The following is a 26,616-nucleotide window of genomic DNA, read 5'->3' as shown; positions in this document are numbered from 1 at the left end:
CGCGGAGCAACTAAGCCCGTGTGCCACAACTACTGAGCCTGCGCTCTACAGCCCGCGAGCCACAACTACTGAGCCCACGTGCCACAACTACTGAAGCCCGCACGCCTAGGGCCTGTGCTCCACAACAAGAGAAGCCACTGCAATGAGAAGCCTGCGCACCGCAACAAAGAGTAGCCCCCGCTCAATGCAACTAGAGAAAGCCCGCGCACAGCAACGAAGACGCAATGCAGCCAAAAAGTAAATAAATAAATAAATTTATTTAAAAAAAGAAGAAGAAGAAGAAAACCTAGAGGAAGATTTAGGAAATTATAAGTCCTTTCGACTCAAAATCTGAAAGATATGTTTTTAATTGATACATATGATGATATAAAAACAACTTTCCATGAAACCTTGAAGCAATGGAATCATCACCTTAAGTAAAGCCAAAGCCAGATATCCAACAGGAGAAAATGGTCACCGCTTCCATTACAGACAAAGGGCCAGTCCCCTGAATGTGTAAATTGCAGATCCACGCCCTTAGGATAAAGCCCATCCGAGAATCCAGGAGGAGAAGGGCCGAAGACCCCCAACAAGGAGTTAGCTCACAGAGAGAAAATAAAGGCGTCTCTGAAACAGGAGAGGACGCTCAACCTTATTTACCCAAGATTAGAAAACTGCAAATCCAAACTACGCCGAGGTACCATTTTCACCTATGAGATCGACCCCTCCCCCTTTCCCCACCCCGCACCAAAAAAGCATTCGCAGGTTTGATGCCACGTGGGGTTGTTGGCGAGGCTGGGGAAAGAGGCGCTGCCGGGGAACGCCTGCCCTGCTCTTCCGGTCACCGTTCGTGATCTCCCGAGCTTCCAGGCTCCGTTGCAGTGAGGATGGCTGGGACCGCGACGGCCCTGCACCACCGTGAGGGCACAAGGGCACGCGACCGGCCTCCGCAGAGCGCCGTGCACGGGGGCCGGGCGCGATTCGCAGGCCCTTCAGTCCGTGCACGTCGATTTGAGCAAACTCCGCGGGAGTGAATCACGCTGCGAAAACGGAGATGCTAAGTTATTGATTTGCGACGGGCAGTGTTGCATTCCAACGACTGTCACCGAGGACATCCCTTCTCAGGACGCCCCCCCCCCCCCAGGGGACCCGAACCGTCGGGCAGAAGACGGGCGGGAGAACACCGACGCGAGCAGAGCGGCCCCGAGCAAGGAGGGGCGAGGTGGGTGTGGTGGTGGTGGCGGTGGCGGTGGTGGCGGTGGCGGCGGCGGCTGACGAACCGCCGTAATCGTGGCGTGTGTCGGGCACTGGCTAAGCGTGGAGGAGGCGCTCTTACTCATTGAACGGTTGTTGAATGTGCAGTGCGTGCGTGGGGGAAGAGCAGTGGGCAAAAGCAAGTTCTTGATTTCTGGGGCTCGAACCGTGACAGCTGCTACCGTGTCAGCGCTCCCCTCGCATTCTCCGGCTGCCGCCCCTGTCTCGGGTCTGCGGCAGGACGTGCACCGGCCAGGAGGCCAGGAGGCGGGCTCCGGGTCCGGCCTGGGTTCCGGGCGCGAGGAGCCGGTCCGGCGGGGGAGGGTGGAGTCCGCCCGCGGTAGCCGCGCGTCCTCGGGCGACAGAAGGCGGAGCATGCAGATTAGAAATGGCTGTTCGGCGCGGGAATGACGGGACAATCAAGTACACAGAATTTCTCCTCACAAAGGTAGAGAACAGAAAGTCTGCACAGGTCTCTAGTGATAGCACTGTGGACGACGCAAAAGGAGTCAGACGAGGCGTGAGGATGAGGGCGCTCACCGTGGCTTGAATAGGGATGAAGGGAGGACGGCAACGGCCAGAGGCAGAAAGGTGGTATCGCTTCTCGGCCTTTTGGCTAAGATCAAGTGTAGTATCTGTTCTTATCAGTTTAATATCTGATACGTCCTCTATCCGAGGACAATATATTAAATGGATTTTTGGAGTAGGGAGTTGGAATAGGAGCTTGCTCCGTCCACTCCACGCATCGGTCTGGTATTGCAGTACTTCCAGGAACGGTGCACCCCCTTCGGGGACCAGAAAGGTGTGCAAAGGAAGAGAAGTATATTTCTTCAGTACGTGTGTTGTAAGATTACAAAGCCACGTTTTATTTCTGCAGATAGCACCGACCAGTGTTGCAGTAAAACTACAGCTGGGTTTGTGCTAGCGCTCTTCCCGTCGAAGAAGTGCTATATTGGTTTCTCCATGTGCCCCAGCTGCAGGGAGGTGAGTTGAGTCATCGGCTGTGCCTGCATGCGTGGCCACTCCCCGCCCCTTCGTGTACCACGTCATGGTGGCAGCTGCTGCTTCGTGGGCACTTGTTCCGTTCTGGCAGCTAAGAGACAAACGCTTCCGTGCTGGAGGAGCCTCTAGCCGTATGCGGCTGGGGGTCCCCCGTAAGGTGGGCTCGGCCCCCGTAACTCGTGCCCATGGGCATGCGTTCCTGCCCCGTCCGCAAGGCAAGCAGGCGCCCTGAAACCACTGTGTGAAAAGCAGATACCGGCTTTCACGTTGTGATTTTTAAGTTTTAGCATGGGTGCAGAGGCTGTTTTTATTAATTGGTTTCTCGCTTGTGGGAGCCTGGTGCCCGGGGAAGTTCTCTGATCTACTTTTCCGTGCTTCGTTTGAGGGTTTTAAACGCGGGTTGGCTCCTGGAGCCTGCAATCTTGACCAGGGGTGGCACGCCAGGCAGTGCATACTGCTCCACTGAAGCCCAAGAGCCCTAGAGCTTGCCGAGGCAGCAGGGTGGGGAAGAGGCAGAAGGAGGCTGTAGGAGCACCTTCTCCTCTTCCCGTTGCCAACGTGCGGTAGGCTCTGTCGACCTACGCCCGACGTAGACTGAGAGACGCGTTCCTCTTTCCTGGCAGCAGTCTAATTTCTTCCTCGACGCAGGCAGCGTGGGTTCAGTACTGTTGTTTTCTTTTGTTTTCTTCGTTGTGGAGAAGACTCAGCTCCTCCGCAGGGACCTCCGTCCACTTCCTCAGCGGGGGCAGACGTACCTTCTCATCAGCGTGCTACAGGAAGAATGGAGGAAAAAAAAAAAAAAAAAGGAAGTGGACCTAATAAGGCGCGAGAAATACAAGCCCCCCCCCCTCCCCCCGGCCTCTCTTCTCTTGTCTTTCTCCCCTGCCGCTGTGAAGCCCGATCTCAAAACCGACACCCCAGCGCTGCCACTGCGGTGGAGCGAGCGCGCCCGCTGAGGCCGCCCGGCGCCGCGCTAGCGCTAAGCGGCAGTGAGTTCCAACTCGACCTACACGCGGGCGCAGCGTGACGCTGGGCAGGTTAATTGCCCCCTCCCACAGAGGGCGGCAGCGGGCGCTGGCGTCACTTCCTTCCTGAGTTCCCTGCCGCCGCCGCCGCCGCCGGTACAGCTGCAGTCTCACCGCCCCTTGCTGCCCAGCACGTGCGTGAGCTGATGCTTCCACCGCAGCGGTAGAGACTCTGCTGTGTCACTTACCCTCCGCTCTGCCGTCTGCAAGGTAGCTTACTGGCCCCGGGTCCTACCTCAGGCATCCGAGGGCTGCCCTGCGTAGCTGTGCCACGTCGTTTCACACGCCCACTGCCTCCGCGCGTCCCTGGCACTGCGGGCGCGTGGGGGAACAGGAAGACACGTTACTAAGGCCGCAGACTGAGGAGCGATCGCTCTCACCCGTGGCTGCTGGGAAGTGCATTGGTCTCCACCTACTCCCCTCACCCGTCTGCGACCTCGGTCCTGTCCGCCGCTTGGGTCCACACCTCTGCGCTGCGCCGCCGCCGCACGGGATTGTGTCGGCAGCGCGCGTGCGTACAGTAAGCCTGGAGCGGTTAACGGACGAAGCTGTAGGAGCAGCCGCTGCTTTAAGGAAGGTGGGCTCAATTTCGGTGAGGGCGGCTGTAACCTCGAACGCGTGGCGCGCGTGGGGCTACCGGCTAATCGCTAGCTGTCAAGAAAAAGAAGTGGCGCTGGATGCAGGGCGCTTGCTTGCCTTGTGGACGGGACAGGAACACATGCCGTTGGGCATGGGTTACGGGGGCCGAGCGCACCTTACGAGGCCCCCCAGCCGTATACGGCTGGAGCCTCCTCCTCCAGCACGGAAGCGTTTGTGTCTCAGCTGCCAGAGCCGAACAAGTGACCACGAAGCAGCAGCTACCACCATGACGCGGTACACGAAAGGGCGGGGAGTTTCCGCGCGTGCAGGCACGGCCTCAAGACTCAACCCACTTCCCTACGAAATCAGGAGCGCTTTCTCAACAAGGGGAGCACTAGCCCAAACGCAGCAGTAGTATCTACTGCATCACCGTTCAGCGCCATGTGAAAAAGTAAGATGTATATAGTTTCGTAATTCCGAGGAAGTAAAGTTATACAATTCTGAAGAAGTAAGACGTATGTAATAAGTGAAGTGGATGACTCCTCTTTCTTTGTACTCCTTCTTGATCCCCAAAGGGGGTGCACCGTTCCTGGAAGTACTGCAATACCAGGTCGATGCGTGGAGTGGACGGAGCAAGCTCCTATTCCAACTCCCTGCTCCAAAAATCCATTTAATATATTGTCCTCGGATAGAGGACGTATCAGATATTAAACTGATAAGAACAGATACTACACTTGATCTTAGCCAAAAGGCCGAGAAGCGATACCGCCGTCAGCCCCGTCGCCAGCACACCCCTCTTCTCCCACGCCTTTCAGCTCACGGTGAGGAAACTCATCCTCAAACGAATGCCCGCTCTCTTCTCTAAACTTCACAGTGCCCTATTGCCACAACTTGTAACACATACCTAGTTTGTCAGATCCTTTAACTTATTGGGGGCTTTTTAGGCTTTCTATTCTCCCATGCCTCCCCCAGACAAACAGCCAAGCAATTTGCATGCCCCGCCCACAAGCGCGCCCGTTTCCTGCTCCCCGTGTGCGCCCTCTCGCGGTGGAACCGAAACAAGCGCGTACCCGGAAAGCTCCTTCCGCCTGCGCTCCCGGGAAACGCCCAGAGCGAGAGAGACGCACAGAGTTCTACCAGGTTTTGCTTTCCAGCATTTCTTTTTCTTCTCAACTTTTTCCCCAAACATACAGGTACGTTGAAAGATTGTTACGAGTGGACACCCACCCACCACCTAACGTCATCTTACTGTTGTACGGACGCATACGCACATGAGTTGGCTATGTTTAAGTTCTGGGGTCAAATTTTAATAGCGTCGTTTCCCACAGTCCTTTATTTTCCCTTCTATCAGTTATTCACAAAAAGACTTAAATATAAGGAAAAACAAGACGAAACAAAGCAGGTCCTTCTTGTGTCAGGGCCTACTGGGTCCCGGAGAGCAAATGTGCATGTCTATTTTTCCCTGGATACTGAGAGATTAGGGGAGCCCCATCAGCCTGGCTGTGTTTTTTGCCCCCTACGGTCAGTTCAGTGGCACAGGTGCAGCCCAGAGTGGTTAGGAGGTGGAGGTTGGCCACGTGAGCCTGACAGCGCGGGCACGGGGCGAGGCAGCCGCGGGGGGGGGGGAGGAATCTACGTGCGGGGGAAATTGTCTGGATGAGGGGTGGGGGTGAAGGGACGCTGAAAGGTGTGCCGACAAAACAATGAATCAATAGTCAATCTAAGAAGGAAACGGGAAATTTTCTTCGAGCCCACCTGAGGGTTATAACCGGGGAGACGGTCTTTCCGAAACCTCTGAGGACTGTTGCGAAGAGGTAATGTACTTTCCTCCCCCGCCCCACCCCCGGGCCGCGTGGCTTGCGGGATTGTGGGGTTTGGAATCTTAGTTCCCCCACCAGGGATTGAACCCGGGCCCTCCGCAGTGAGAGCGCCGACTCTTACCCACTGGACCGCCAGGGAAGTCCCATGTGATACTTTTTGTTTTTAATTGAAGTATAGTTGATTTACAATGTTTCAGGTGTACAGCAAAGTGATTCAGATATATTTATTTGCTTTTTATTATATGTTCTTCAGATATATAATATATATTCCTTTTCAGATATATATACACGCTGTATATATTATACAGTATCATATAGTCTTTTCAGGTTCTTTTCCATTATAGGTTATTACAAGATATTGAATATAGTTCCCTGTGTTATACAGTAGGTCCTTGTTGTTTCACTCTTTTATGTATGGTAGTGTGTATCTCTTAATACCAAATTCCAAATTTCTCCCTCTCCTCCTCACTTTCCCCTTTGGTAGCCATAAGTATATGTGATTGTAGAGAAGGGGTAAGTGCAATCAAGCACACATCTTGGTAAAAGGTTACAGCTACTCAGAAGGAACAGATATCTTAGTTAAGGGTGTTAGTGCTTTTCTAAGTATGGGAAGCATGCAAGAAACTGGGTGCATAAAATTTTCTCTTGCAAATATCTAACTCTCTGAGGTCGGGTTCTGTCAGTTTCCTCCTCATCCTGATCTCCACCCTGAATCCCTTTCAGGGTGGGTGGTAGGTCAGCAACTATAGAGACTAATGACTTGATCCTTGTAGAACTGGATGGTGGGTAATTCTTTATTTTACAGTCCCTTCCCTTTCAGTCTTAATTTCCACCAAGGCTAAGGGGGCATGTCGTAACCAAACTGTGCCACTTGCTAAGAATGCTCACTCCCAGGTCAGGTGAGGATTTCGTTGATAGGCCACTCAATGTGCTATTACTGGACTAGGCCCTGTTAACAATAGCCAAAAGCCTCTGGACTGCCTGTCTTACTAGTCTGTTATGGTCCAGGAAACAGTTCCCGCTTGTTGCTCCTTCCCTCCTCTAGAGGTACACTATTGCAATCATTGCTCTTATAGAACTGGATATTTGATCTATCATCGCAAGTCCCCAAGTCATCGTTATTTCTGATCTCAGATGGCCTCGGCCTGTGGCGGCTCGAAGCAAGATTTTGGTTCCTGGCCAGAGATTGAGGTCAGGTCGAGGCAGTGAGAGCACCAAATCCTAGCCACTAGATTAGCGGTCAGTGACAAGGACCTGGTCCTTTGGCTTTGCAGAAAAGAATTCCCACAAAGACGGAAAGTAGTGAAACAAGTAAAGTGTTTATTAGGAGGAAAAGGGTACAGTATGTGTGGATAGACACACGGGTGGCTCAGAGAGAGAGTCGTGCCCTCGTGGTAGTTTGAATCACATTTATGGGGCATTTCTTCCAGGTTTCCTTTGACCAATCATCTTGCTTTGCCTGGTTCTGAGTCCGTATTTGGTATATGTCAGGGTCCCCCCCTGTGTGCCTGTGCATCTCTTGGCCAAGATGGATTCTAGCGAAGAGGCCGATGGGTAGTTGACATCACTTACTATGAGGTGACCCCCCCCTCCCTTTTTGACCTCCAAGGAGCCTTTCTGCACATGTGTAGTTGGGGAGGTCTCCTTGACTTCGAGAATGAAGAATATGTGGTCTTTTATCTCTTATCTGAGCAGGGTCCAGCCTCCTCCATCATCCTGGGTTTTGGAGTTTCTGCTATTATGGAGTTTCTGTCCACAGGGGACTAACTTCAGCTGTTTGGCCTGGGGCCCATCTAGCTCCTGCCTCATTTCTATCAGCGGCTCAGTCACACGTTCAGTAATGCAGGAAACAATAATCTTGTAAAATAGGCAGAATACAAGTAATATAGCTAGTAACATCAATAAGGTCATAAGTAAGTATTTAAGCCAAGAATTCCATTAGATGCAGTTCAGTATCTCCCCAGGTCATCCGACCTGTTCCACACCAATTGCTATCTCCGGAGGACAACAATTGTTACCGGCAGGAGGGCTTTTTAAGTAGCGCTCTCCGTGTTGCGACTCCAAATCCTGGAACTAGTTTTATCCAGCTTGCGGAGGCGGCATCTCCAGGTAACATTGTTAAGTAGATGGCAGGCCCGAGGCTCCATCCAAGGCGGCTGCCAGGCTCCATGCTCTTCACCACTTCATGCCTGCCTGACCAGCAGGTGTTGACGCCTTCAACAGGGTCGCCACTGCACTGCAATCCTGCCCTGCCCCTAGGCCTGTGGTCACGAGAAGCCCGGACCTGTCTCTTCCATGTTTGCAGTCTCTTACCCCGTAAGACTCTCTGTATTCTCTTGGACCCCTCCTCCAATCCCCCTCGGATTTCTGAAACCTTGTTTTCTGACTCTCCCCACCCCCCATTCTCAACCTTCCTTCTCTGTCCGCTCTAACCTTCCCCTGAGGACACGCATTCCTGCAGCCTACTCAGGTGGTGGCCATCTCTCTTCACGCCTCATTTCGCTGGTCCTTGCTCCACGTTGTCACTTACACAGCACCCTCCCCCTTCCCTGTCTGCCACAGCCAACCTTGAATCTCACACCACCAGGCTATACCACCCACGACCAAGTCTCCTTGCTACTGTCGACCATCCAGCTGCAGGTCACTTCCTGGCAGGTTTTAGCTCCTGGCTCCCTGTCTCTCTCGAGCACACTCCTGTCATCATTCCTGGTGATGTCAACAGCCCCACAGATGGCCTCTCAGTTTCTTGACTTAGCCCCAACCCCAGTCACTCACTCCCCTGGTCTAACCCTAAATCTAGTCTTTTTAAAATTTTGTAAATTATTTTATTTTATTTTAGGCTGCGTTGGGTCTTTGTTGCTGTGTGCGGGCTTTCTCTAGTTGCAGTGAGTTGTTGCGGAGCACGGGCTCTAGGCTCACGGGCTTCAGTAGTTGTGGCTCACAGGCTCTAGAGCGAAGGCTGAGTAGTTGCGGCGCAAGGGCTTAGTTGCTCCGCGGCATGTGGGATCTTCCCGGACCAGGGCTCGAACGCATGTCCCCTGAATTGACAGGCACATTCTTAACCACTAGCGGCACCAGGGAAGCCCCCTAGATCTAGTCTTTACCAAGTGCTTTAACCCCTCTGCTCCTAGCATCACACTCTCCAATCACCTTCCTCCTTCCCTCCCCCTCCCTCCCACCCTCCGTCCTGCCCTTAGCTACCCTTTGGTACCTGCCACCTCATGAAATAAAATTCTTATTTTAAGGCAAGAAAAAATGTTGAATATTTATTTATTTTGGCTGCACTGGACCTTAGTTGCAACACTCAGGATCTTTGTTGCAGCATGTGGACTTCTTAGTTGTGGCATGCATGTGGGATCTAATTCCCTGACCAGGGATTGAACCCAGGCCCCCTGCATTGGGAGCAGGAGCTTTAACCACTGACCCACAAGGGAAGTCCTTGCAGCAATTGTTATCTTTAAGGGAAATGATTAATTGGCATTTTACATAAAGTTCACCAAGTATGTGTGCATATACAAGGTGAGTGGTGGGTTATCCTGACCCCTGACATGATAGAGAAAGGAATGTTATCTTCTAAGGAGTTATCTGGCTGGCGGCAGAAGGACAAAAAAATGGATCTTTATGGTCCAGCAGGTATTTCTGCCCTTGGGGAGGTCTGTTTATGCATAACATAGATGCACAATGCACACTAGAGGGGAGGGAGAAGGCACAAATGGGCAGAGGAAAAAAGTTTTGTTTAAAGTTTTCTTGTTTTGGGACTTCCCTGGCGGCCGTCTGAGATCAGAAATAACGATGACTTGGGGACTTGCGATGATAGATCAAATATCCAGTTCTATAAGAGCAATGATTGCAATAGTGTACCTCTAGAGGAGGGAAGGAGCAACAAGCGGGAACTGTTTCCTGGACCATAACAGACTAGTAAGACAGGCAGTCCAGAGGCTTTTGGCTATTGTTAACAGGGCCTAGTCCAGTAATAGCACATTGAGTGGCCTATCAACGAAATCCTCACCTGACCTGGGAGTGAGCATTCTTAGCAAGTGGCACAGTTTGGTTACGACATGCCCCCTTAGCCTTGGTGGAAATTAAGACTGAAAGGGAAGGGACTGTAAAATAAAGAATTACCCACCATCCAGTTCTACAAGGATCAAGTCATTAGTCTCTATAGTTGCTGACCTACCACCCACCCTGAAAGGGATTCAGGGTGGAGATCAGGATGAGGAGGAAACTGACAGAACCCGACCTCAGAGAGTTAGATATTTGCAAGAGAAAATTTTATGCACCCAGTTTCTTGCATGCTTCCCATACTTAGAAAAGCACTAACACCCTTAACTAAGATATCTGTTCCTTCTGAGTAGCTGTAACCTTTTACCAAGATGTGTGCTTGATTGCACTTACCCCTTCTCTACAATCACATATACTTATGGCTACCAAAGGGGAAAGTGAGGAGGAGAGGGAGAAATTTGGAATTTGGTATTAAGAGATACACACTACCATACATAAAAGAGTGAAACAACAAGGACCTACTGTATAACACAGGGAACTATATTCAATATCTTGTAATAACCTATAATGGAAAAGAACCTGAAAAGACTATATGATACTGTATAATATATACAGCGTGTATATATATCTGAAAAGGAATATATATTATATATCTGAAGAACATATAATAAAAAGCAAATAAATATATCTGAATCACTTTGCTGTACACCTGAAACATTGTAAATCAACTATACTTCAATTAAAAACAAAAAGTATCACATGGGACTTCCCTGGCGGTCCAGTGGGTAAGAGTCGGCGCTCTCACTGCGGAGGGCCCGGGTTCAATCCCTGGTGGGGGAACTAAGATTCCAAACCCCACAATCCCGCAAGCCACGCGGCCCGGGGGTGGGGCGGGGGAGGAAAGTACATTACCTCTTCGCAACAGTCCTCAGAGGTTTCGGAAAGACCGTCTCCCCGGTTATAACCCTCAGGTGGGCTCGAAGAAAATTTCCCGTTTCCTTCTTAGATTGACTATTGATTCATTGTTTTGTCGGCACACCTTTCAGCGTCCCTTCACCCCCACCCCTCATCCAGACAATTTCCCCCGCACGTAGATTCCTCCCCCCCCCCCGCGGCTGCCTCGCCCCGTGCCCGCGCTGTCAGGCTCACGTGGCCAACCTCCACCTCCTAACCACTCTGGGCTGCACCTGTGCCACTGAACTGACCGTAGGGGGCAAAAAACACAGCCAGGCTGATGGGGCTCCCCTAATCTCTCAGTATCCAGGGAAAAATAGACATGCACATTTGCTCTCCGGGACCCAGTAGGCCCTGACACAAGAAGGACCTGCTTTGTTTCGTCTTGTTTTTCCTTATATTTAAGTCTTTTTGTGAATAACTGATAGAAGGGAAAATAAAGGACTGTGGGAAACGACGCTATTAAAATTTGACCCCAGAACTTAAACATAGCCAACTCATGTGCGTATGCGTCCGTACAACAGTAAGATGACGTTAGGTGGTGGGTGGGTGTCCACTCGTAACAATCTTTCAACGTACCTGTATGTTTGGGGAAAAAGTTGAGAAGAAAAAGAAATGCTGGAAAGCAAAACCTGGTAGAACTCTGTGCGTCTCTCTCGCTCTGGGCGTTTCCCGGGAGCGCAGGCGGAAGGAGCTTTCCGGGTACGCGCTTGTTTCGGTTCCACCGCGAGAGGGCGCACACGGGGAGCAGGAAACGGGCGCGCTTGTGGGCGGGGCATGCAAATTGCTTGGCTGTTTGTCTGGGGGAGGCATGGGAGAATAGAAAGCCTAAAAAGCCCCCAATAAGTTAAAGGATCTGACAAACTAGGTATGTGTTACAAGTTGTGGCAATAGGGCACTGTGAAGTTTAGAGAAGAGAGCGGGCATTCGTTTGAGGATGAGTTTCCTCACCGTGAGCTGAAAGGCGTGGGAGAAGAGGGGTGTGCTGGCGACGGGGCTGACGGCGGTATCGCTTCTCGGCCTTTTGGCTAAGATCAAGTGTAGTATCTGTTCTTATCAGTTTAATATCTGATACGTCCTCTATCCGAGGACAATATATTAAATGGATTTTTGGAGCAGGGAGTTGGAATAGGAGCTTGCTCCGTCCACTCCACGCATCGACCTGGTATTGCAGTACTTCCAGGAACGGTGCACCCCCTTTGGGGATCAAGAAGGAGTACAAAGAAAGAGGAGTCATCCACTTCACTTATTACATACGTCTTACTTCTTCAGAATTGTATAACTTTACTTCCTCGGAATTACGAAACTATATACATCTTACTTTTTCACATGGCGCTGAACGGTGATGCAGTAGATACTACTGCTGCGTTTGGGCTAGTGCTCCCCTTGTTGAGAAAGCGCTCCTGATTTCGTAGGGAAGTGGGTTGAGTCTTGAGGCCGTGCCTGCACGCGCGGAAACTCCCCGCCCTTTCGTGTACCGCGTCATGGTGGTAGCTGCTGCTTCGTGGTCACTTGTTCGGCTCTGGCAGCTGAGACACAAACGCTTCCGTGCTGGAGGAGGAGGCTCCAGCCGTATACGGCTGGGGGGCCTCGTAAGGTGCGCTCGGCCCCCGTAACCCATGCCCAACGGCATGTGTTCCTGTCCCGTCCACAAGGCAAGCAAGCGCCCTGCATCCAGCGCCACTTCTTTTTCTTGACAGCTAGCGATTAGCCGGTAGCCCCACGCGCGCCACGCGTTCGAGGTTACAGCCGCCCTCACCGAAATTGAGCCCACCTTCCTTAAAGCAGCGGCTGCTCCTACAGCTTCGTCCGTTAACCGCTCCAGGCTTACTGTACGCACGCGCGCTGCCGACACAATCCCGTGCGGCGGCGGCGCAGCGCAGAGGTGTGGACCCAAGCGGCGGACAGGACCGAGGTCGCAGACGGGTGAGGGGAGTAGGTGGAGACCAATGCACTTCCCAGCAGCCACGGGTGAGAGCGATCGCTCCTCAGTCTGCGGCCTTAGTAACGTGTCTTCCTGTTCCCCCACGCGCCCGCAGTGCCAGGGACGCGCGGAGGCAGTGGGCGTGTGAAACGACGTGGCACAGCTACGCAGGGCAGCCCTCGGATGCCTGAGGTAGGACCCGGGGCCAGTAAGCTACCTTGCAGACGGCAGAGCGGAGGGTAAGTGACACAGCAGAGTCTCTACCGCTGCGGTGGAAGCATCAGCTCACGCACGTGCTGGGCAGCAAGGGGCGGTGAGACTGCAGCTGTACCGGCGGCGGCGGCGGCGGCAGGGAACTCAGGAAGGAAGTGACGCCAGCGCCCGCTGCCGCCCTCTGTGGGAGGGGGCAATTAACCTGCCCAGCGTCACGCTGCGCCCGCGTGTAGGTCGAGTTGGAACTCACTGCCGCTTAGCGCTAGCGCGGCGCCGGGCGGCCTCAGCGGGCGCGCTCGCTCCACCGCAGTGGCAGCGCTGGGGTGTCGGTTTTGAGATCGGGCTTCACAGCGGCAGGGGAGAAAGACAAGAGAAGAGAGGCCGGGGGGAGGGGGGGGGGCTTGTATTTCTCGCGCCTTATTAGGTCCACTTCCTTTTTTTTTTTTTTTTTCCTCCATTCTTCCTGTAGCACGCTGATGAGAAGGTACGTCTGCCCCCGCTGAGGAAGTGGACGGAGGTCCCTGCGGAGGAGCTGAGTCTTCTCCACAACGAAGAAAACAAAAGAAAACAACAGTACTGAACCCACGCTGCCTGCGTCGAGGAAGAAATTAGACTGCTGCCAGGAAAGAGGAACGCGTCTCTCAGTCTACGTCGGGCGTAGGTCGACAGAGCCTACCGCACGTTGGCAACGGGAAGAGGAGAAGGTGCTCCTACAGCCTCCTTCTGCCTCTTCCCCACCCTGCTGCCTCGGCAAGCTCTAGGGCTCTTGGGCTTCAGTGGAGCAGTATGCACTGCCTGGCGTGCCACCCCTGGTCAAGATTGCAGGCTCCAGGAGCCAACCCGCGTTTAAAACCCTCAAACGAAGCACGGAAAAGTAGATCAGAGAACTTCCCCGGGCACCAGGCTCCCACAAGCGAGAAACCAATTAATAAAAACAGCCTCTGCACCCATGCTAAAACTTAAAAATCACAACGTGAAAGCCGGTATCTGCTTTTCACACAGTGGTTTCAGGGCGCCTGCTTGCCTTGCGGACGGGGCAGGAACGCATGCCCATGGGCACGAGTTACGGGGGCCGAGCCCACCTTACGGGGGACCCCCAGCCGCATACGGCTAGAGGCTCCTCCAGCACGGAAGCGTTTGTCTCTTAGCTGCCAGAACGGAACAAGTGCCCACGAAGCAGCAGCTGCCACCATGACGTGGTACACGAAGGGGCGGGGAGTGGCCACGCATGCAGGCACAGCCGATGACTCAACTCACCTCCCTGCAGCTGGGGCACATGGAGAAACCAATATAGCACTTCTTCGACGGGAAGAGCGCTAGCACAAACCCAGCTGTAGTTTTACTGCAACACTGGTCGGTGCTATCTGCAGAAATAAAACGTGGCTTTGTAATCTTACAACACACGTACTGAAGAAATATACTTCTCTTCCTTTGCACACCTTTCTGGTCCCCGAAGGGGGTGCACCGTTCCTGGAAGTACTGCAATACCAGACCGATGCGTGGAGTGGACGGAGCAAGCTCCTATTCCAACTCCCTACTCCAAAAATCCATTTAATATATTGTCCTCGGATAGAGGACGTATCAGATATTAAACTGATAAGAACAGATACTACACTTGATCTTAGCCAAAAGGCCGAGAAGCGATACCACCTTTCTGCCTCTGGCCGTTGCCGTCCTCCCTTCATCCCTATTCAAGCCACGGTGAGCGCCCTCATCCTCACGCCTCGTCTGACTCCTTTTGCGTCGTCCACAGTGCTATCACTAGAGACCTGTGCAGACTTTCTGTTCTCTACCTTTGTGAGGAGAAATTCTGTGTACTTGATTGTCCCGTCATTCCCGCGCCGAACAGCCATTTCTAATCTGCATGCTCCGCCTTCTGTCGCCCGAGGACGCGCGGCTACCGCGGGCGGACTCCACCCTCCCCCGCCGGACCGGCTCCTCGCGCCCGGAACCCAGGCCGGACCCGGAGCCCGCCTCCTGGCCTCCTGGCCGGTGCACGTCCTGCCGCAGACCCGAGACAGGGGCGGCAGCCGGAGAATGCGAGGGGAGCGCTGACACGGTAGCAGCTGTCACGGTTCGAGCCCCAGAAATCAAGAACTTGCTTTTGCCCACTGCTCTTCCCCCACGCACGCACTGCACATTCAACAACCGTTCAATGAGTAAGAGCGCCTCCTCCACGCTTAGCCAGTGCCCGACACACGCCACGATTACGGCGGTTCGTCAGCCGCCGCCGCCACCGCCACCACCGCCACCGCCACCACCACCACACCCACCTCGCCCCTCCTTGCTCGGGGCCGCTCTGCTCGCGTCGGTGTTCTCCCGCCCGTCTTCTGCCCGACGGTTCGGGTCCCCTGGGGGGGGGGGGGCGTCCTGAGAAGGGATGTCCTCGGTGACAGTCGTTGGAATGCAACACTGCCCGTCGCAAATCAATAACTTAGCATCTCCGTTTTCGCAGCGTGATTCACTCCCGCGGAGTTTGCTCAAATCGACGTGCACGGACTGAAGGGCCTGCGAATCGCGCCCGGCCCCCGTGCACGGCGCTCTGCGGAGGCCGGTCGCGTGCCCTTGTGCCCTCACGGTGGTGCAGGGCCGTCGCGGTCCCAGCCATCCTCACTGCAACGGAGCCTGGAAGCTCGGGAGATCACGAACGGTGACCGGAAGAGCAGGGCAGGCGTTCCCCGGCAGCGCCTCTTTCCCCAGCCTCGCCAACAACCCCACGTGGCATCAAACCTGCGAATGCTTTTTTGGTGCGGGGTGGGGAAAGGGGGAGGGGTCGATCTCATAGGTGAAAATGGTACCTCGGCGTAGTTTGGATTTGCAGTTTTCTAATCTTGGGTAAATAAGGTTGAGCGTCCTCTCCTGTTTCAGAGACGCCTTTATTTTCTCTCTGTGAGCTAACTCCTTGTTGGGGGTCTTCGGCCCTTCTCCTCCTGGATTCTCGGATGGGCTTTATCCTAAGGGCGTGGATCTGCAATTTACACATTCAGGGGACTGGCCCTTTGTCTGTAATGGAAGCGGTGACCATTTTCTCCTGTTGGATATCTGGCTTTGGCTTTACTTAAGGTGATGATTCCATTGCTTCAAGGTTTCATGGAAAGTTGTTTTTATATCATCATATGTATCAATTAAAAACATATCTTTCAGATTTTGAGTCGAAAGGACTTATAATTTCCTAAATCTTCCTCTAGGTTTTCTTCTTCTTCTTCTTTTTTTAAATAAATTTATTTATTTATTTACTTTTTGGCTGCATTGCGTCTTCGTTGCTGTGCGCGGGCTTTCTCTAGTTGCATTGAGCGGGGGCTACTCTTTGTTGCGGTGCGCAGGCTTCTCATTGCAGTGGCTTCTCTTGTTGTGGAGCACAGGCCCTAGGCGTGCGGGCTTCAGTAGTTGTGGCACGTGGGCTCAGTAGTTGTGGCTCGCGGGCTGTAGAGCGCAGGCTCAGTAGTTGTGGCACACGGGCTTAGTTGCTCCGCGGCATGCGGGATCTTCCCGGACCAGGGCTCGAACCCGTGTCCCCTGCATTGGCAGGCGGATTCTTAACCACGGCGCCACCGGGGAAGTAAGTCCCTCAATCCATATTTCTTGAATGAATAAACCCCAGTGTATACTGTTCATTGGAATCTGATCTCGTGCTGCGGGGGGGATGCCTTGGTAGGAGAGGTGTATGTCGAATGCTTCTACTAGCGCCCTCTTTGCCTTTCCACACTCTACCCCTAGGTAATCCCAAGACTGGAAAGTTCAAATAAAATGATCATCCACTGGATTAATCATGTTTTAAATTTTTCTATAATTTACGATGCTTTGACATCTTGAGGGCCTGCTGGCCTGGAAGAGACTGCCCCTCCCAGGACTAACTAATTCCTGGAAATGCAACCTGCTTGCTTTGGGAGCCTGCCGTTCACGTGCAAAGCAATCTTCCAACACCCGTATCTGCAACTGCCTCCTCTAGTTACTCTCACACTCCAGCTAGTATTTCCCCTGCCCTCTCTCACCCCAGGGCCCGGTACCTCACAACTAGAGAACAGCCCTGTAGCCCAAAGCTCACCGAATGCTATTCTAATGGTCCAATCCGAACCTTGCTCAAACTTGCCTACCCTGCTGCCTCTGCCCATTCTTCCCACCCTCCCCTCCCCTGCCCTCCCCTCCCCTCCCCTCCCCTCCCCAGGACGATAAAGGCCATACACTCTCCTCTCCTGCCTCCCAACCAAGCAGGCCAGGCCGAGTCCCCCATGTGGCTCGCTGCAGGGTGTGGCGTGCCCTCTTCTCTTGGGAACTGTAAGTAATAAAACTCCTTCAGTGGCACTGACCTCTCCTTGTCGGTCAGTCAGCTGTATACAGTACAACCAACCCACACACCTAAGTGAAAAGCCCATCACTTTTTTTTTTTTTTTTAATATAAATGTATTTATTTATTTATTTTTGGCTGCGTTGGATCTTCGTTGCTGCTCGGGGGCTTGCTCTCGTCGCGGCGAGCGGGGGTTACTGGTCGTTGCGGTGCGCGGGCTTCTCATTGCGGTGGCTTCTCTTGTTGCGGGCTCGAGGCGTGCGGGCTACAGTAGCTGCAGCACGCAGGTTCAGTAGTTGTGGCACACGGGCTTAGTGGCTCCGGGGCCTGTGGGATCTTCCTGGACCAGGGCTCGAACCCGTGTCCCCTGCACTGGCAGGCGGATTGTTAACCACTGAGCCACCAGGGAAGCCCGGAAAGCCCATCATTTATACCTACATTCCGGGTGGATCTTCGTGGCTCTCAGCGGGAGCTGCCCTCCCGCTCGATCCTTTTCTGCCTGTGGATACTGACATCAGGAACCATGAGGACAGGAGTAATGCTGGAGACACCAAAAGAAGCCGGGGAAAGTAGAGACGGAAGACAGAAGACTCAAGTTACTGTTTTCCTTGTGCCTTGAGGGTGGCGTGGAAACGGTCTGGGAACAGCAAGAGGAAGCTTGGATACCCCCTCCGCTCCTTTCCTGGTTTCTACAGACGGAGGAATGGGGGAGAGAGGCCCCGTAAGAAGGCTGTGGGGCAGAAACTATGCCCTCCGGAGCACGCCAAGTTTGAGCAAAAGCACAAAACTCCACTTAGAAAGAAGGCAGAAAAGAAAAGAAATTCTTAGCCCAAGAACAGGGTTTAAAACATGGCAGAAATGAGAGAAAAATGGAGAAAGGGACGTTCAGTTGCTAAGAGAAAAAGACACGGAGAGACACGGCAAGGTGAATGCGAAAACAGCCACAGCACACAGAGATATGGTAGAGCAGTCAGTTTCTTCTGGTCGTTGGTCTGTCCGCCAAACAGCACGATGAACCCTCCCCAATGCTGAAAAGTGGGAAACCGTGAGAGAGTTCTCTCTCTTCTAGCGGTTCGTCTCTCAAGCCGACCAACTTACTCTTTCTTCTGCAAATACCACGTATCTCATGGAAACAAGCCTACAAGAGAAACAAACGCAAAAAGTTCTTAAAAACACTACCGAGAACGGAAAGGTAGTGGGCCACTCAGACAGGAAAAGCTCCACTAAAGCAGCGCACATAGCGAAAAACAACACAGAGCTCTTACTTTTTAGACATCAGTTATTACCCCCGGGAGGGCATGCACCAGGCCTGGAAACACTGCAATACCAAGTCGATGCGCGGAGCGGACAGAGCAAGCTCCTACTCCAACTCCCAGCTCCAAAAATCCATTTAATATGTTGTTCTCGGGTAGAGAACGTATCAGATATTAAACTGATAAGAACAGATACTACACTTGATCTTAGCCAAAAGGCCGAGAAGCGATACCCAGGCCCCTCGCATCGCTGTCACCGTCCTCCTCTCATCCATATTAGACTCAGTGTGACCCCTGTCACTGCTCACTCGAGGTCTCACTTCCTTTGCTTCGGTGACAATACTGTGGGTGGCACTACACCACACTCTCGTGCAGATTTTTTATTCTCTACATTGTAGAAGAGGAATTCTGGATCTGTTGCAGCTTCGTCGTTCTCGGGCTGAAGCGCCATTTCTGATTTGCATGCCCCGCCCCCGCCCGCCCAAGGGGGGCGTGGCTCCGGCGGGCTGACCTTATCCTCTGGGCTGCTGCGGGGGAGCTCTTCTTTGGCATCAATGCAAGCGGACACGAAAGACCGAACCGTAGGGGATTCCGGGTGGGCGGCTAGAGGGGGCTGTGGGAGGAGCCGTCGGCTGAGAGTTTTCCTGAAGACGAGGTCGCAAGACACATTCGCTAGAAACGCCCAGACTGCATATGTGTTAAATAGGCCTCCGCTTCGTAGGGTCGGGTGGGGGACTCATTCTGAGTCCGGGGAGCGGAAGATCTAGAGGGGGGCTTCCCAGGGCCGGTGGGTTCATCTCCCTGCCAGGCGGAAGGCGGATGGCCCACAGTGGGGAAGGGAGGAGGTGTGTGGATGTGGAGGGCCGGGCTGAGCAGCTGGAGGGATTCTCTCCAACTCAAGCGCCTGCGTCCGTCGGTGCTTCTACGAATGAACCCAGATGCCGGGCTTCCTACAGAAAGCTTCCTCTTCCTGAGACCTCCTTTCCCTACACCTCCTCCTCACCTGTCTAATTCTTAACGCAGAGCCTCTGGGCTCCGCTTGGGCTTCAGCTGCCCCAGCAAGCCTTCCTCGTGGGCTCTTCCGCACCCCACCCCACCCCAGGATGATTGCGGCCCTCCTTTGTATTTCATCCCACCCCGGACTTCAAGTCCACCATTCACCACTCGTTGGGGGCAGTCCTTTATCTCCGCCACTGAAATCTGAGATCCTTGAGGGCGGCGACCCTCGTCAGCACTTAACCTCTGTATCCCAGCACTAGCCCAGTGCCCGGCCTGTAGGAGGTGCACAGGAAACGTTTGTTGAGTGAACAAAAGGTGTGCAAAACAGACTGAATCAGGGAAGCACTTAGGAGGGTCCTGGCCCGATCCAGGGCTGAAGAGGGGAAGATCTGGCCTGGGGTGGCAGGACACCAGAGAGGAGAGTGACTGCCAGGGACGCTCTGGGCATCAAGGACCGTAAATAAATTAAGGCCTCTGGCAAAGCGGGGATAAAGTTTCGCAGCGGCAACGCTTCTCTGTGGCAAAGGCTGCAGGCTGCCCAGGCAGCGTAAACCTTTTCCATCCCCCTTCCTAACAGAGCTTCACTTTAGTTGGGGAGTTTCTATTTCTTTCACTGGATCTCAGAAGAGCTAGAAGGTATCACTGACGTAGGACTGAAACCCAGTGGGTCGTTTCACCCTGCCGCAGGGAAAGCCTGATGGCGGGGGCTGCCTGAGCCCTTCCCAGAGCCCGCCCCTCTGCCGAGCGCTCCGTGTGTATTAACTCATTTGATTCTCCCCATAACTCCACGGGGTGGGTATTAGTATTATCATCCGGGGCCAAGACTAGGTGAGGCCACTGAGAAACTAGCCTTCGGGGCGGGGAGGTGGGGGGACATTTAAGGGAGTGCCGCCCCGAAACGCTCTTCAGCAATCAAGATAAGTACTATTTTGATACAATTCATCTTACCTGGATTCTAAGATAATCGAGAGATTTATTTTGATTACTGGGTTTTTGGTGCTCCCTGAAATTTTTTGGCCAAGACAAGCGCCTCACTCGTTTCCCTCCACTCTCATCCCCATTCTGTTGACCTGAGCTGTCACAGCCACTAGCCACTCGCAGCTGGGGAGCGCTAGGAAGGTGGTTCCTCCTAATCCATATGTGCTGTTAAGTGTAAAATACACATGGGATTGCAAAGGCTTAGTATTAAAAACTGTCAAATATCTCCGTAATTTCCGTTATTAATTACGTGTTGAAGTGATATTTCAGATATCTGTTTTTGTTTTTTGTCCTATTTTTGTGGCCGCGCCGCAGCTCCCGGTAACCCCGACCAGGAATCAAACCCGGCCCCCCCACCCCCGACCCCGACTCCTAACCACTGGACCGCCAGGGAACTGCCAAAGTATCTTGAGTTAAAGAAAACATTAAACTGAATTTCACTCGTTTCTCTTTATTTTTTAACGTGCCTACGAATATTTAAAGTTAAGAATATTTAAAGTGTGTGAGGGAATTCCCTGGCGGCCCAGTGGTTAGGACTCGGCGCTTTCACTGCGGGGGGGGGGGGGGGGGGGCGGGGCGGGGCCCGGGTTCCATCCCTGGTCGGGGAACTGGGATCCCGCAAGCCACGCGGCGCTGTTAAAGACTGAAGTGCTGCTGAGAGGCCAAGCAACTTGCCTAAGGTCACACAGCTAATGTGAAACAAAGTCAGGATTTGCATTCAAGCATCTCACTAAACACTGGGGCCTCGGTTTTTTTTTAATTGGGGATCATGATTTTTTAACTGGGGATAATGATAATGCTTCTCTGATTAGGGGACTTGTGAAGCTACGCGTGGAAATGCAAGCCCATGGGAATGTCTTGATAAGTACACTCTAGGGAAAGTCACTTCTTGCCTGTAAAACAGAAATAATTCCATTTTACAGTGCTGTCAACTATCTCCACCTACCCACCCGGAGCTATTCCTGTTTCACATCCCACTTCACTTGGTCTTATTTCTCTGCCGGCTGCCAAGTCGTTATTGACACCTATGATTGTCACGTGGCATAGTTATACACATAGATACGGACACACAGACACATAGGTATGTAGGTCTACTCACGCATATACAGATATGAGTGCTGTACTGCTTTTCACCTTGATGGTAAAGGCTTTGTTTGCTGCTCTTTCCTCAGCACCTGTGGTAGTGCTCCGTATGTACTTGGCACTCGGTGAATATTTGTTGCACGAATGGATGAAGGTCAAATGAGACAATGTGTGATGTGCCTGACAAGGCTCTTCAGGCCCCCCTCCCCCCCATCCCATGAGCCCTGTTCAGATCTGTGTGCATCAGACCACCTTCTGCTCAACTCATTTGGCTTCCCTGAGAAGGGGTGGCTGTGGTCCAAACACCCCAACCATCTGTTCATCTCTCACTGGCCTCCTCCTTGTCCTGCTTGGTGTTCTGGCCATCTGGGCCGGTGTCTTAAGTCCCCATCCTGGGTTGGAGGCGCCCTGAGGGCAGGAATGGCTTCTGGCCTGCCTCTGTCTACTCCCAGCACCTGCCCCGGGGTGTCACAGGTGATTTATGACAAAACAAGTAAGAATAAATATTTGCAACCCCAATCACAGAAAAAGTACTTATCTTTCTAACACATAACGAGCTCCTAGAAGTAATTATAAAAGAACAACCATTCAATAGGGAAAAAATGGGTGAAGGCCAGGCACAGAAGTATTTTCCACGTCACAGAAAATAAAAAGTGGCTCTAAATAAATTCCCTCATCTCCCCCCGCCCCGCCCCGCCCCCCCATTCTTATCCTCCCGCCCCGGGCCCGCCGGCTGCCCTGACCGGGACAGTCTGGTCAGCTTCCAGGTCAGGAGGCCAACATGAGCGTTGCATCAAGGAGTTCCAGTCCAGAGGCCAAGAAACCGTTCGTGGGGCTCAGATCTGCTCACCGACGGTTTGTTAGTGCCTCTGTGTGTGAGCCAGGCACTGCTTATGGCACATTCCTGGTCACAATCTCATTTTACCTTTACAGTACCCCGAGGAAGTGTTATCACCCCCAAGTCTCAGAGGGGAGAGAGGCTGCCTGACTCACCCACGATGCTTCCAAAGGTCTTCCAAGGGCAGAGGTCTTCCCCCGAGGCCAGGCAGCCAACGGTCAGGCACAACCCTTGGCTCATCCATTCTTGTCTCTGGCAATGATTTGCTGAGTGCCTCTGACAAGCCAGAGCTGTTAAGAGTTTGGGGTTATAATAACAGATCTCTGTTGTAGATTCACAGGAGAACATTGAAAAGTACTCATCGTCAGGGAGAATATACAGCCTTTAGGGTCACTTTCTAGTAATCGGTTCTAGGCCCTTGCTGCTCAAAGTGCGGTCTGTGACCAGCAGCATCCACATCGCCCAGGAGCTGGTGAGAAACGCAGGATGCAGGCACCAAGTCAGACCTCCGGTCTTAGTTTGATGGGGCTGCCAGGGCTGCCAAAACAAAATGCCACAGGCTCGTGGCTTAAAGAACTGAAATGTATTTTCTCACCGTGCTGGAGAGACTGGAAGTCCCCGATCAGGGTGCCAGCGTGGCAGGGTTCTGGGGAGATCCCTCTCTTGGCTTGCAGATGGCGGACTCCCCTCCCTCTCCTCACGTGTTGGATAGAGAGAGAAAGAACAAGCGCGCTGGTGCCCCCACTCATCGGGGAGCTAATCCCAACAAGAGGGCCCCACCCCTCCTGACCTCTTCTTAACCTCATTGGCCCCAGAGGCCTCCCCTCCCACTAGGGCTTCAAGATACGAACTTTGGGGGCACAATTCAGTCCGTGACCCCTACTGAACAAGAATCTGCATTCCAGTAAGGGCCACAGGGGAGCCCCCTGTGCACATTAAAGATGGAGAAGCACTGACTTTGTAAGTCACACACACTGGAAAAGAAATGGCACGGGGTGGTCAATGCGTACATATTACTCTGTATGTTTTCTGGGGAAGACTACACTGGCTTCCTGGGCCACACTAACAGCTATGAGACATAGAGGACTGTGTGTGTGCCAGTCCCTTGGCTGAGCACTTCACACATTCCATCTTAACTTAATTCTCATGATAACACCAGGAGATAAGGATCTCCATCCCCTTTTAGAGAAAAAGACGTTGAAGCTGACAAGAGATGAGAGCAGTGTGCCCACGGCCTTACGGGGGTCTACGCTAAGGCCAGGCCTGCAACTGCTCTCCCACATCAGTGATGGCGGTAAGGTGGTCCCCCGACCAGCAACATTCTCAGCCCCTGAGAACGTGTTAGAAAGACACATTCGTGGGCCTCACAGCCCGAGACCCACTGAATCACAAACTCCGGAAAGAGATCTCAGCACTCGGCCTCATTTACGGTTGGCGTGGTGTCTGCACGGCTGTGCGCCGGTTTTTTTCCCGGGCGCAGACCACTCTTTCTCTTTCACCGTGATGAACGAAAAAAAAGAGCCAAACCACACAAAGACAAAGCAGGGGGCACAGTCAGCTGCGGCTCGTCGGGCTTCCTCTCCAAACAAGAAAGCAGCCGCGCCCGACGCTGCCCCGCGGGGCACTCGTGGAAAAGTTCTCAGTAAGCGTGCTTTCCCTTCCTTTTCCCCAAGTAGCCTTACTTCTCTCTGAAGAAGACGCGAACGCCCGTAACCTATACGTTTCAATCTACAAGAACGAAACCCACCCAAGGAACTTCGATGAGGACACGCCTGAGAAACAAAAGAACGAAAACACTTGAACTCTCCCAACGTGGAAAACTTACTAACCGACCGAGCGACAGACAAAAGAAAACAGAAACACGGTTCTTTCTTTCTGAACTCGAAGTATTGCCCCCAGAGGGGTGCACCGTTCCTGGAAACGCTGCAATACCAGGTCGATGCGTGGAGTGGAGGGAGCAAGCTCCCACTCCAACTCCTGGCTCCAAAAATCCGTTTAATACGTTGTTCTCGGATAGAGAACGTATCAGATGTTAAACTGATAAGAACAGATACTACACTTGATCTTAGCCAAAAGGCCGAGAAGCGATCCCCAGCCACCCGCCTTCACTGTCACCGTCCTCCTCTCATCCATATTGGACTCAGTGTGACCCCTGTCACTGCTCACTCGAGGTCTCACTTCCTTTGCTTCAGTGACAGTACTGTGGGTGGCACCACACCACACTCTCGTGAAGAGTTTTCATCCTCTACATCGTGGAAGAGGAATTCTGTACCTGCGGCAGCTTCGTCGTCCTCGGGCTGAAGCGCCATTTGCAATTTGCATGCCCCGCCCTTTCCGCGCGGGTAGGTGGAGCCGCGCGGGTTGATCGGCCCAGTCCTCGGCACCGCCTCTGCGCGCATGAGCGGAGGCTGGGCTGGGGCGGACCTCTTCTTTGGCACCAGCGCTCGCGTAAAGACAGAATTCAGGGGAATTGGGGTTGGGAGAATAGAGGAGGGCGTCTGTGGAATTGATGTGCAGCAGACTGGTCCGAGTACGAAAAACGTCATCTGGTCTTCACTGTGAAGACAATAGGGTCCCACGGGCTGGCTCTGTCCAGGCCGAAGACCCAGTCGAAGGCTGGGAGTCCAGGGGTGCCTGTCCGGTGTCGCCTGGCAGGGGCTGCAGAGAGAACTTGGGACCCGAGATCGCGCCCTGCGAGCACTGCTGCCCTGCTTGTCAGGACCCCCGCCCTGCCCCCGCTGCAGGCCACTAGGGCAAGCTCCTTCACCTCCAGAGCCTTAATTCCCCAGCTGAGAAGTGGAAACCTTAGTGCCTACCGTGTGGGGCTGAGGGAGTATAAAGGGAGCTAATGAGGCGACCTTGGTTTGGTAGTCTAGAATGTGGGCCCTAGGGTCCAACGAGGTTCCAGTGAAGGCGTCATGGCCGTGACACTGAAACAACTGAGCAGTTGCCTGTATTGCCTGTAACAACACAATAGGAAACATTTATTGTTTGGGCCGGGCTTTGCGCTAAGTGCTTTCCTTATATCAGACTTTCAAAGTTTACCTACAGATGGAGCGGTTGACACAGAGAGGGTGAGCAACTTTGCCCCAGACTACACAGCTAGTTAGCGGAAGAGGTCGGATCCATCCATGAAGAGCACGGGACCTAGAAGAGGGCACCAAAAGAAAGAGAAGTTGTTCTTGTGTGTCCCGCCCACGATGAGAGTAAGTGTCGCTGAGCCTGACACACAGGTCTGTCTGAAGAGAGACAGGAACGAAACGAGCCGTCTGGTGCAGCGGTTAAGGGCAGACACTGGGAACACCTAGTCTCTAACCCCTCTCTACCTGTTAATGATCATGTGACCTGGCGCGTGACTTGGCCTCCCCGCCTAACCGTGTGTCTTCGATGTAGCCACGTTACCTGTAAGTTGGAGATCAGGAGATGAGAAATTATTAGACATAATCTTAAGAATTACGAGACATGCCTGGAATATGGTATTCCTGTAAGTACCAAACATAAGGGAAAATATCGCAGGCAAGTCACTTCTCTGTAGCTTACCCTCTTCATCTAGAAAATGAGAACATTAACATATAGTCCTGTGCTTACTCTTTCCTCATTCACCTGGTTTTATTTTACTCCATAGCACATATCACCTGGCATCTTATACATGTATTTGTTTATTGCCTTCTAGCCTAATAGCATGTAAGCTCCAGGGCAGGGAACTTGGTCCGTTTTGTCCACATTTATCTCCTCAGTGTTTAGAATCGGGCCTGACACATACTAGACACACGAACACATGAATTTGATATTTCACTTCTTTTTTTTTTTTTTAACCTTCATACCATATTTTATTTATTTATTTATTTTTGGCCGTGTTGGGTCTTCGTTTCTGTGCGAGGGCTCTCTCCAGTTGCGGCGAGCGGGGGCCACTCTTCGTCGCGGTGCGCGGGCCTCTCACTGTCGCGGCCTCTCTTGTTGCGGAGCACAGGCTCCAGACGCGCAGGCTCGGTAGTTGTGGCTCACGGGCCCAGTTGCTCCGCGGCATGTGGGATCTTCCCAGACCAGGGCTCGAACCCGTGTCCCCTGCATTGGCAGGCAGACTCTCAACCACTGCGCCACCAGGGAAGCCCAACACATGAATTTGGCTGAACACGTGAATGTGTAAATATTAAATAATGCGATTTGCCCATACAGAAAGAGATTAGCAGACCTCCTGGCTTGTGGTAATTATTACGACCCTCACTGTGTCTCACTACATTTCTGCTTGCTTCCATGTTCATCAGGTCATCCTGTGCTCACCAATTTAGCTTCCTAGGTATTTTGATCTTTAGAATGAGGTACCTGGGATTGCAGACACGCCTGTTCTGTCATTGCAAAGGAGCATCTCCCTCTGTAAATTAACGACTTAGCATTCTAATTCACGCACCAGCTTCCTGTGAGTTTGGT

General features: G+C 52.8%; 3 long non-coding RNA genes and 6 other non-coding genes across 9 annotated transcripts; 3 read left to right on the top strand and 6 right to left on the bottom strand.

The window, feature by feature from the left end:
* Positions 1-388: 388 nt before the first annotated feature.
* LOC137754268 (uncharacterized) lies at positions 389-11,379 on the bottom strand. The gene is made up of 3 exons (XR_011071793.1): positions 11,195-11,379; positions 3,449-3,911; positions 389-3,005 (listed from the first exon to the last, which is right to left on the bottom strand). It is a non-coding gene; the product is annotated as an uncharacterized lncRNA (long non-coding RNA).
* LOC137755688 (U2 spliceosomal RNA) lies at positions 1,830-2,020 on the top strand. Its single transcript, XR_011072078.1, has one exon. It is a non-coding gene; the product is annotated as a U2 spliceosomal RNA (small nuclear RNA).
* On the bottom strand, positions 4,413-4,603 carry LOC137755686 (U2 spliceosomal RNA). The gene has a single exon (XR_011072076.1). It is a non-coding gene; the product is annotated as a U2 spliceosomal RNA (small nuclear RNA).
* Positions 4,848-15,838, top strand: LOC137754270 (uncharacterized). Its single transcript, XR_011071794.1, has 3 exons — positions 4,848-5,032; positions 12,316-12,778; positions 13,222-15,838. It is a non-coding gene; the product is annotated as an uncharacterized lncRNA (long non-coding RNA).
* On the top strand, positions 11,624-11,814 carry LOC137755683 (U2 spliceosomal RNA). The gene has a single exon (XR_011072073.1). It is a non-coding gene; the product is annotated as a U2 spliceosomal RNA (small nuclear RNA).
* LOC137755687 (U2 spliceosomal RNA) lies at positions 14,207-14,397 on the bottom strand. Its single transcript, XR_011072077.1, has one exon. It is a non-coding gene; the product is annotated as a U2 spliceosomal RNA (small nuclear RNA).
* A 1,323-nt stretch (positions 15,839-17,161) lies between the features above and the next one.
* Positions 17,162-24,504, bottom strand: LOC137754267 (uncharacterized). Its single transcript, XR_011071792.1, has 3 exons — positions 18,303-24,504; positions 18,136-18,175; positions 17,162-17,726 (listed from the first exon to the last, which is right to left on the bottom strand). It is a non-coding gene; the product is annotated as an uncharacterized lncRNA (long non-coding RNA).
* LOC137755691 (U2 spliceosomal RNA) lies at positions 18,331-18,521 on the bottom strand. Its single transcript, XR_011072081.1, has one exon. It is a non-coding gene; the product is annotated as a U2 spliceosomal RNA (small nuclear RNA).
* On the bottom strand, positions 24,087-24,277 carry LOC137755689 (U2 spliceosomal RNA). Its single transcript, XR_011072079.1, has one exon. It is a non-coding gene; the product is annotated as a U2 spliceosomal RNA (small nuclear RNA).
* Positions 24,505-26,616: the final 2,112 nt, after the last annotated feature.

Source organism: Eschrichtius robustus, chromosome 20, assembly GCF_028021215.1.
Source record: "Eschrichtius robustus isolate mEscRob2 chromosome 20, mEscRob2.pri, whole genome shotgun sequence".
In the NCBI taxonomy this organism is placed as follows: domain Eukaryota; kingdom Metazoa; phylum Chordata; class Mammalia; order Artiodactyla; family Eschrichtiidae; genus Eschrichtius; species Eschrichtius robustus.
The sequence above is the reverse complement of the archived record's forward strand: the minus strand, read 5'-3'. Positions and strand labels throughout refer to the sequence as shown.